Genomic DNA, 12,111 nt, shown 5'->3' on the forward strand with positions numbered 1-12,111 from the left:
AAAGGCTCTGCACAAAACCATCTCCTATATAACTAACTGATCTGGCACCTGAACAAAAAGTAGGAGAAACTGTCTTATCTTTTGATAATTTTGTTGAACATCAGTGTAATGGTATCTCCTCTCAGTTCAGAAATTTAAAAGAAAAACGAGAAAGAGAAAAAAAAATATAACAATATTTGGTAGCATTGCATTACATTAAAATTTATATTTGCAAACCCTCTTTCTAGCCCCAGGGGAACTTGACCACATGCCTTTATCAACTTTATCAGTATTGACCATATCACCATAACTTAAACAACTTTCCTTATTTTAATTTGAATTCATGTTTAAGAACAACTCTCTAAGTTGTTTCTATGGAAATGATTTGTCTAGGGTACAAAAGCCTCTTTCTTACCTGTGTCTGTTTTTTAAATGAACAGAAACAATTTGCAGTTCTCTAAATCACATTGCTACTTAGGGCTAGAATGAGGACCAAAACCTAAGCTCACCAAACTACCCACTCCACCGTATGTAGGCACATCTAAGGAGGCCTTGATGGAACACATCTCCCCAGAGTTAGAACGAACTACAATTGCCCCCAGCAAGCCATGTTAGCATAGACCAAACATTACAGTACCCTGGCCGCAGTGTACAGGAAGCCTCTAAGAGGTAAGCTTAGGTTACAAAGAGTCTTAAATTTTATCTACAACAATGAACAATATATGTTTCCCAACTGAGAGTTTGTTTGCCAAAAAACAAGCAGAAAAAGCTTTTTGAGAGAGCTGACCACCTGAGACACCTTTTCCCACTTCAGTTACAAATCATGAAAAATCTTTCTTCTTGAAGGAAAACTGAGTCTCCTTTAACACCTTTAATATGGGAGAAAACCTCTGAGTTCTAAAGCACTTTTGTGTTTTATATGTAGAACTCCCCCTGTGGCTGGGAATGGAGGTGGCAGGAATCTCTGCATGCCAAGCTTCACTAACCTCAAGCTTGTCAAGTCACCAGGAGACAAGGCCTCACACCCGTTTTCTGCACTGGGGTGCTCTTTAGACCACGTGGCCCTCCCTCACGCAGCCACAAGTAGGCCCTAGCAACTACTTGACTGGGGTGGGGGGTGGGGGCGGAGGGGACGCCAGATGGAGGTAAAAGCCATGAGTACCATATTCCCAGAATTCCCTCCCACACCCTGCTCTCTGTGATCCAGCCAGAAATTCCTGACTGCCAGCATGAAACTCAATCTGTTCCCACAGTTTGTGGCACTATTTATAACAGCCAAGACATGGAAGCAGACTAAGTATCCATCAACAGATGAACAGATAAAGAAGATTGTACATATACACAATGGAATAGTACTCAGCCATAAAAAACAGTGAAATAATGTCATTGGCAGCAATATGGATGGATCTACTTCCCTGATAGCTCGAAGATTCCCTGGGGAAGGGATAGACTACACACTCCAGTATTCTTGGGCTTCCCTTGTGTGGCTCAGCTGGTAAAGAATCCACCTGCAATGTGGGAGACCTGGGTTCCATCCCTGGTATTGGGAAGATCCCCTGGAGAAGGGAAAGGCTACCCACTCCAGTATTCTGACCTGGAGAATTCCACAGACTACAGTCCATGGGGTCACAAAGAGTCGGATACAACTGAGCAACTTTCACTTTCACACTTTCAGAGATTATGATATTAAATAGGTCAGAGAAAGATAGACATCATATATCTTACTTGTGACATCTTAAAAAAATGATATAAATGAACTTATTTATAAAACAGAAACAGACTCACAGACTTAGATAACCAATTTATGGTTACCAAAAGCGAAGTTGGGGAAGGTGGGGGAGGGATACATTAGGAGTTTGGGATTAAAACATACACAAAATACTGTATATAAAATAAATAATAACCAACAAGGACTTACTGTATAGTGCATGAAACTCTGCTCAATGTTATGTGGCAGCCTGGATGGGAGGGGAGTTGGGGGGAGTGTGAATACATGTATATGTATGGCTGGTTGTTTTTTTGTTTGTTTGTTTGTTTTTTTTGCTATTCACCTGAAAATATTACAACATTGTTAATCAGCTATACCCCAATACAAAATAAAGTTTTTTAGAAAGTATATATATATATAAAACTGAATCACTTTGCTGTACACCTGAAACTAATACAGCATTTTAAATCAACTATATTCCAATATTTTTTTAAAAGAAAACTAGGTACAATAAAAGCATTGTACTTAAAAAAGCTTGTGGATTGCATTGTGAATGCCTTCTATAGACTCACCAACCATGGAGACCAAATACAGGGCCTGACTCTTTAGCATCTATGAATCAAGTCTCTAGATCTTCCCTGGAATGGATCTGGGTGAAGTATATGACCCCTCCTTGAGTTAATTGTGCACAACAAACATTCAGAAAATAAACTCAGAAACATCCCAATGAAACAAATTGTTTCATAGACCAAGAAGGGACAAACTAGCTCTCCGACTCAGAAAGTCTCCTTGTTTTTCAATTAGCTTTTGCCTTTGTTTTCACTATAAACATTTCATCATATCACTAGAGGAATTTAAATAAAGTATATTTGAATAAGAGAGTTCACACTTCTCCCAGTCCAGGGAATGGTAAGGCTAGGTTATAATGAACAAGCCTTGCAGGAAACAGAAATTTAATTATTATGGATAGAATGTGGTTTTATTTACCCTTGTTATCGTACTTGAACTTAATTCCTTCTGAGTAATCTTGCATGCGCAGAAAAAAGGGCAAGGCTTTGTGAGTGTGGGATCACAGAATCACAGGGTGTAAACTTAAGGAAGGCAGTGATTCAGTTTTTTTTTTTTTTTTCCATTTATTTTTATTAGTTGGAGGCTAATTACTTTACAGTATTGTAGTGGTTTTTGCCATACATTGACATGAATCAGCCATGGATTTACATGTGTTTCCCATCCTGATCCTCCCCCCTGCCTCCCTCCCCATCCCATCCCTCTGGGTCTTCCCAGTGCACCAGCCCCGAGCACTTGTCTCATGCATCCAACCTGGGCTGGTGATCTGTTTCACCCTTGATAGTATACTTGTTTCAATGCTATTCTCACAGAACATCCCACCCTCGCCTTCTCCCACAGAGTCCCAAAGTCTGTTCTGTACATCTGTGTCTCTTTTTCTGTTTTGCATATAGGGTTATCGTTACCATCTTTTTAAATTCCATATATATGTGTTAGTATACTGTATTGGTCTTTATCTTTCTGGCTTACTTCACTCTGTATAATGGGCTCCAGTTTCATCCATCTCATCAGAACTGATTCAAAGGAATTCTTTTTAATGGCTGAGTAATATTCCATGGTGTATATGCACCATAGCTTCCTTATCCACTCGTCTGCTGATGGGCATCTAGGTTGCTTCCATGTCCTGGCAATTATAAACAGTGCTGTGATGAACATTGGGGTGCACGTGTCTCTTTCAGATCTGGTTTCCTTGGTGTGTATGCCAGGAGTGGGATTGCTGCTGGCACCACTACTATTCAACATAGTTTTGGAAGTGTTGGCCACAGCAATCAGAGCAGAAAAAGAAATAAAAGGAATCCAGATAGAAAAAGAAGTAAAACTCTCACTGTTTGCAGATGACATGATCCTCTACATAGAAAACCCTAAAGACTCTACCAGAAAATTACTAGAGCTTATCAATGAATACAGTAATGTTGCAGGATATAAAATTAACACACAAAAATCCCTTGCATTCCTATACACTAACAATGAGAAAACAGAGAAATTAAGGAAACAATACCATTCATGATTGCAATAAAAGAATAAAATACTTAGGAGTATATCTACCTAAAGAAACAAAAGACCTATACATAGAAAACTATAAAACACTGGTGAAAGAAATCAAAGAGGACACAAACAGATGGAGAAATATACCGTGTTCATGGATTCGAAGAATCAATATTGTGAAAATGACTATACTAACAAAGCAATCTATAGATTCAATGTAATCCCTATCAAGGTACCAAGGGTATTTTTCACAGAACTAGAACAAATAATTTCACAATTTGTATGGAAATACAAAAAACCTGGAATAGCCAAAGTAATCTTGAGAAAGAAGAATGGAACTGGAGGAATCAACCTGCCTGACTTCAGGCTCTACTACAAAGCCACAGTCATCAAGACAGTATGGTACTGGCACAAAGACAGAAATATAGATCAATGGAACAGAATAGAAAGCCCAGAGATAAATCCACGCACCTATGGACACCTTATCTTTGACAAAGGAGGCAAGGATATACAATGGAAAAAAGACAATCTCTTCAACAAGTGGTGCTGGGAAAACTGGTCAACCACTTGTAAAAGAATGAAACTAGAACCCTTTCTAACACCATACACAAAAATAAACTCAAAATGGATTAAAGATCTAAGACCAGAAACTATAAAACTCCTAGAGGAGAACATAGGCAAAACACTCTCTGACATAAATCACAGCAGGATCCTCTATGACCCACCTCCCAGAATATTGGAAATAAAAGCAAAAATAAACAAATGAGACCTAATGAAACTTAAAAGCTTTTGCACAACAAAGGAAACTATAAGCAAGGTGAAAAGACAGCCTTCAGAATGGGAGAAAATAATAGCAAACGAAGCTACTGACAAAGAATCTCAAAAATATACAAGCAACTCCTGCAGCTCAATTCCAGAAAAATAAATGACGCAATCAAAAAATAGGCCAAAGAACTAAACAGACATTTCTCCAAAGAAGACATACAGATGGCTAACAAACACATGAAAAGATGCTCAACATCACTCATTATCAGAGAAATGCAAATCAAAATCACAGTGAGGTACCATTACACGCCAGTCAGGATGGCTGCTATCCAAAAGTCTACAAGCAATAAATGCTGGAGAGGGTGTGGAGAAAAGGGAACCCTCTTACACTGTTGGTGGGAATGCAAAGTAGTACAGCCACTATGGAGAACAGTGTGGAGATTCCTTAAAAAACTGGAAATAGAACTGCCATATGACCCAGCGACAGCCTTTTCAGCGAGTACTGAGACAGACTTTCTGCAAAGGGAGGCTGCTGGATTGAGCTCACATGGGCACGGAGGAGGACCAGTATTGGAGACACCACAATGTGGTTTCATTGTGAGAACCAAGCTGGTGTAGGTCAGGTGAACTTAAGGAATTCAATGCAATTCAGGTCACAGGCAGCATTCCACTTCTTATGGGAGGTGCCTGCTGATAGGAGATTACCCGAGGGAAAATAAAAGGTGTGGAGAAACTGGTCAAGCAGGACCCAGTGTCATGTTATTTGTTCTGCTGCACAATGTGGTGTAGCTGGGGCTGGAAGCAGCAGGTCCCGGTCAGCGACCTGGGCACGTGATCTTACCTTCACAACTCTGGGGTAATTTACAATCCAGCCGAGTGAAGATTAAACCCTTCTGACAAACTCATCTGTGTGTCCAGTGTCTCTGAAAGACCATGACTTCAGAATTGTCAATGAGACATAAAGGCTGAGCTCTAAAACCTGTAGCTGAACAGAAACACTTCCAATCGGGTTCCCAAGCAGACAAGAAAACAAGGCTTACTTTCAGAGTCAGAAACTCACCTGACTTTCACTTCCCCTAATCAACCAGCAGATTCGACAAAACTACAACCCCCTTCCTTACATGAATTTCTGGCTCTTTTCCTGAGATTTCATGGAATTCTGTATGCAGAGTGCCCCCCCCCCCCGCCCCCCACCGCCATGAGATAAAAACAGTAACTCCTCAGGACTTGTCCAGTGGTTAAGACTTCACCTTCCAATTCAGGGAATGTGAGTTCCATCCCTGGTCCGGGAGCTAAGATCCCACTTGCCTTTTGCCCAAAAATCCAAAAATGCAAAAAATATTGTAACAAATTCAATTAAGACTTTAAAAATGGTCCACATCCAAAAAAAAAAAAAAAAAAAAATCTTAAAAATAATTTTAAAATGAGTAAATCCTTGCTAGGTTCTCAGCATCTTTAATATCTTCCCAAGAGACCTGGGAGCACTACCATCCAGAGAGGAGAAACTGCAAACTTCCTGCCTCTGGATTTCTGGCTCTTTGTAAAAGAAAAAAAGTCATTGTACTCCTCTGCCCTCCTTGGCTTTGATTTCCTGGCTGTGCTGGTGGCTAAAGGCAGGCTAACTAAAGCATTTGATGCCTTAGTAAGGGGCCCCCCTATTGAACAGCTGTTAGTCATCAGGCATCACTGAGATATCTTTCTCCCTTTGTTCCACCTTTTAAAAAATCTTCACAAGAAGTCTTGACCTAGAGAAAACATACATAAAGTATTTTATCTCATGCAATGATTTTTGACCCTGACTGCACATTACTTGCACCTGAGAAGGCTGTTTTACATTCCCAAGTCCAGGCCCCACCCCAAACCAATCAAAGAGAACATGTGAGAGTGGGGGTACAGTCATGCTATTTTGTTAGAAGTTCCCCCAGTGATTTTAACATGCAGCCAGGCTTGAGAACCACAGATCTAATCCAAGACCCCACCTATCCAAGTCACATCCCCATGGCAAAGCTGTTTTTTAAAAAGTGCTAAAATATAGCATGTATGTCCTGTGGCTGTGGTTGTTTTCAATTTTTTAGATTTCAATAATCTTTGAAGTGAGCTACATAATTGGGACCTAAGTAAAGCATACAGTAAGATAGCTGCCAATAGAAGCATCAGAAGACAGGTATCATTTAGGAACAGGTTTGGTTTCCGGTAATTAAATGACTGACTAATATTGGCTTAAAGAAATAGGGATTCATTTGTTTCACAGAACAAGACTCATAGAAGCGGGCAATGCAGAGCTGCCACAAAGGAGAGATTCATGCCCTTTGTATCTCTCTGCTCCATAGACAAGGCTGCCAGATTTAAAAACAGCAACAAACACCACCCAGCTGAATTTGAACTTCAGACACACAATACCTCAAATAGTATAAGAATGTCCCTATAATCTTTGGAACACAGTTATAGAGTTCAACTGATGACAGTTTTCAAGCCTCATCACTGCCTTCTACCCTTCTGCTCATGCCCAAGCAAGCTGATAGGAACAGCTGCTCCTTTGGTAGCAGCTGAAGTTCAAACTACAACAGCCCAGCCCCTTCCTCTCCACCCCACCATGCCTGACCACAAAACCCCAAGGGGACCACCCCTCCCTGCTCTCTCAAGTCAACTTTTGGGTCTGCTGGGGAGCGTGTTCACTGATGTCCGCAGAAACCCTCACTCTGTGAGTCATAAACCTTTCACACTCGCTTGATATGTGTTGACAATGGCAGTCTCAACATCTCAACCAAGTTTGGGATAGGTGTTCATCCATTTCTGGGGGTGACCACAACAGAAGAGACTGCTGCTGCTGCTAAGTCGCTTCAATCATGTCTGACTCTGTGCGACCCCATAGACGGCAGCCCACCAGGCTCCCCCTTCCCTGGGATTCTCCAGGCAAGAACACTGGAGTGGGGTGCCATTTCCTTCTCCAATGCATGAAAGTGAAAAGTGAAAGTGGAGTCGTTCAGTCGTGTCCAACTCTTAGCGACCCCATGGACTGCAGCCTACCAGGTTCCTCCGTCCATGGGATTTTCCAGGCAAGAGTACTGGACTGGGACAGAAGAGACTACAACACACTAAAAAACTGTTTGTTGGGAACCCCATGGCGGTCCAGTGGTTGATTCCATGCTTTCAGTATCCATCCCTGGTCTGGGAACTAAGTTCCCTGCAAGCCATGCACAATGTGGCCAAAAAAAAAAAAAAGTCAATTATCCAAAATTCAAATTTAACTGGTCCTTCTATGTTTAATCTGAGAACCCCATCCACGGTCACTATACCTACTATACCTCCAGGTCTCAAGGCCATGCTCCAAGCAGGAAGAAGCAAGTTTTCCTTCTGGTGAGACTGGTTTGTTCCTTTGGGAAGGGAAGCTATCCTTGGGTGCTTCTGGCTGCATCTCATTATGTAGAATTTTCTCATGTGGGTAAGCTTGCCATGGAGCTTTAAGAACGTATCTGCCAATGCAGAAGATGTGGGTTCAATCTCTGGGTTGGGAAGATCCCCCTGGAGAAGGAAATGGCAACCCACTCCAGCATTCTTGCCTGGGGAATTCCATGGCCAGAGTAGCCTGGTGGGCTACAGTCCATGGAGTCATAAAAGAGTCAGACATGACTTAGCAATTAAACCAATAAGCTTGCCACAAGACAGCCCTAAAAACTGAATTTTTCAACCTTTCATAACAGGAATAATAAAGGGGGGGGGGGTCTTACCTGACTTTTTGGAAGATAAAACCCCAACAACTACCAGGAAATATGTAATAGGCATAATAACTTTGAAATATGTTACTCACTCAAAAAGGTGATTTCCCTCTCTCTGAATCCAGTTAGTTTGTGAGGGTGGGAAGACAAATGCCCTCTGGGAAGAAGGATTTGGTCTAAAGACCTTCACTAATTGACATCGACTGGGAGCTTTTTAGTAACTAAGACTCTGAGGCCCCACCTCAGACATATTGAATCAGAACCTGCATTTTAACAAAGGCCACAGGTGATTGTACATATTTTAGCATTTGAGAGTAACTGACCTGGAAGAACAAGGGCTGTCACATTTGACTGTTATTGGAATAACCCAAAGAACTTAAAAAGTCCTGTGCTAGTGATTCTGATTTCACTGCTGTAGGATGTAGCCTGAGCATGAAATCTCCCCAGATGGTTCCAATAAGCAGTGAAGACTGAGAGCCACTGGGCTAACAACCGTGGTTCTCAACCCTGCATGAGCATCATTTGGGGCACTTTATTGTAAAACCACCAATGTCTGGGTCCCCTCAAAGCAGTTAAATAAGATATTTTTGAAGAGCTCTTGGATCATTCTAATGTGTGAGGACCAGGGCAAGGAAGTGAAATTCTCATATTCTTTGGAAGAGTGATGTTAGATGGGTTGAAGATACCACCGAGGCAGGGGAGGCCAGGTGGACACTACCAAGGGCAGAGGGGGGCTTTTGCTGTGATTCATATTTCAGACTCCTGGAGAGGGTTCCCTCACAAACAGTCCCCGCCCAAGTCTGGTAAGCAGCCATAGTAAGATAAACTCTGCCGCACAACAAGGTTAGGCAGGGTGATAAGGGGTAGTGGTGGGAGTGCACAGTTGCAGGGTTTCAGCTTTCTGACTGCTCTATCCTAAGTGGCATGAACAAGACCCAGAAGTCCCCACACACACACTCAAAATGGGACTCAGGAACTCAATGAACTGAGCGCAGAAGCACTGTCATGGTGCCCATTGTTCAAGAGCCAAGGTGACTGGCAGCCTCTGCTACAACACAGCCCAGGCTGAGGGACAAATGGAACTCAGAGCAGAGCCTAAGAGGGGCCCACAGTGCCAGCAAGAGCTGGGATGAGGTTTCAGCAGCCAGGAAGGGCTTCTGTATCCTGAGCGAGTCATGAGAGGCCAGCCTATACCAGCCACCAGCATGGTCTGCAAACGCCAGCAGCACAAGCAGCAACCAGGCTGATAAGCAGTGTTGCTGAGACCAGAGGTGCCAGGGGACACCGCTCCAATCTAAGCAGCCCTCCATTCATGTCGGCACCTCAAGGGCACCTCGCCAGGGCTGACAGGCATGGTCTCCATCAGAAGGGCCAGACTGATTACTGGCGGCCAGCATCCATTCTGATTGGTATTTGCCTGTGACAAATCAGTTGGTAAATATTTTGAATATCACTCCCTGGATAAAGTCACCCCTCTCTCTTCTCTGCCCAGATGCTACCTTGGCAGACACAGAAGGAAAGGTAAAATCTGAGAGACAACCCACTTCACCCACATAGAATATTTTCATTTTTGCCCTGGACTAAAGTCACAAGATTAAGTTAAATTTTTCCAGCACTCCTAAGCAAGTAGGGGCACCTGAGGAAAACAGGATAATTTCAGATAAAATAAAGTAGCTGCAGGCTGCTTATACATCTGGTAGGAGTGTGAAGAAACTTCTATCCTTGTATAGACACGAGGATAATCTACTTCCTCTATTAAATATTGATGTCTCTATGTGAATTTATATTTCTCTATAGATTTATTCAGGAATCTTTTTTTTTTCTGTTAATCTCATGTCAGTCCCTAACAAAACATCATTTTCTCTATGTAAACAGGGAAAGGGAGATATAGAAAATTTATGGGAAAGTCAAATTGTTCTGGAAAAAGTAAGAATTCTACCAAAAAGAAGAGCAGATGAACACTTGTGATTGTACACTATAACCAGAAGGAAAAATGGTCCACTATTGTGTGAGAAAGCAATGAATTGGCCAAGAATCCCAAGAGGAGAGCTGCTTACCAGACTGGATCCCCACCTCTGGAAGATGAAGCCTTTGGATAATTCCACCACTCATATTTCATTGGGTTATTCCGTGAGTGTTTAACTTAGCTTATTCCATGAGTGTCGGGTCTTATTTAAGGACCTGGGAATATAGCAATGAAGAAAACAGACAAAGATGCCTGACCTCACACATGTTACAGTTTCAGGGATAATGAGACAGACAATAGACCAAATAAATAAGTAGAAATATATGATTTTTTGTATAGTGTTAAGAGCTATAGAGATCAAATTGCCAACATCCATTGGATCATTGAAAAAGCAAAAGAGTTCCAGAAAAACATCTATTTCTGATTTATTGGCTATGCCAAAGCCTTTGACTGTATGGATCACAATAAACTGTGGAAAATTCTGAAAGACATGGCAATACCAGAGCATCTGACTTGTTTCTTGAGAAAACCATATACAGGTCAGGAAGCAACAGTTAGAACTGGACATGGAACAACAGACTGGTTCCAAATAGGAAAAGGAGCACATCAAGGCTGTATATTGTCACCCTGCTTATTTAACTTCTATGCAGAGTGCATCATGAGAAACTCTGGGCTGGAGAAGCACAAGCTAGAACCAAGATTGCCAGAAGAAATATCAGTAACCTCAGATGTGCAGATGACACCACCCTTATGGCAGAAAGTGAAGAAAAACTAAAAAGCTTCTTGATGAAAGTGAAAGATGAGAGTGAAAAAGTTGGCTTAAAGCTCAACGTTCAGAAAACTAAGCTCATGGCATCTGGTCCCATCACTTCATGGCAAATAGATGGGGAAACAGTGGAAACAGTGTCAGACTTTATTTTGGGGGCTCCAAAATCACTGCAGATGGTGACTGCAGCCATGAAATTAAAAGATGCTTACTCCTTGGAAGGAAGATTATGACCAACCTAGATAGCATACTAAAAAGCAGAGACATTACTTTGCCAACAAAGGTCCATCTAGTCAAGGCTATGGTTTTTCCAGTGATCATGTATGGATGTAAGAGTTGGACTCTAAAGAAAGCTGAGTGCCAAAGAATTGATGCTTTTGAACTGTGGTGATGGAGAAGACTCTTGAGAGTCCCTTGGACTGCAAGGAGATCAAATCATTCCATCCTAAAGGAGATCAGTCCTGGGTGTTCATTGGAAGGCCTGATGTTGAAGCTGAAACTCCAGTACTTTGGCCACCTGACATGAAGAGCTGACTCATTGGAAAAGACCCTGATGCTGGGAGGGATTGGGGGCAGGAGAAGAAGGGGATGACAGAGGATGAGATGGTTGGATGCCATCACCAACTCGATGGACATGGGTTTGGGTGGACTCCAGGCGTTGGTGATGGACAGGGATGCCTGGCATGCTGTGGTTCATGGGGTTGCAAAGAGTTGGACACGACTGAGCCACTGAACTGAACTGAACTGAACTGAAGAGCTATAGATAAAAACTATATGGAAAAAGGAGACGGGGAATGTCCATGGTGGGGTTATCTTTTTAAATAGGATGATTCAACAAAGCGTAACAGAGAGGGTGACATTTGAGCAATAGTCTTGAGGACATGAGGAGGCAAGCCATGTTGATATCAAGGAGAAGCACTCCTGGCAAAAGGCAGGCAGATGCAAAAGCCCTGAGGTGAGGAGGTGCCTGGAATGTTCGAGGAACAGTTTGGGTGAACGGGGGAGGAGCAGGAGATGAGGTCAGTGAGTGGACATGCACAAGTGACAGAAGGAAACCACTCTGCTTCAGCCCAAGCCGATTCTTCACCTGCATTTTCAGCTTTCCCAGACAACTCACCATACAGGAAGTCACCAAACCCATCACTGCCGGCACTAAAAG

The sequence above is a fragment of the Muntiacus reevesi genome, chromosome 16, assembly GCF_963930625.1.
Source record: "Muntiacus reevesi chromosome 16, mMunRee1.1, whole genome shotgun sequence".
Lineage (NCBI taxonomy): Eukaryota > Metazoa > Chordata > Mammalia > Artiodactyla > Cervidae > Muntiacus > Muntiacus reevesi.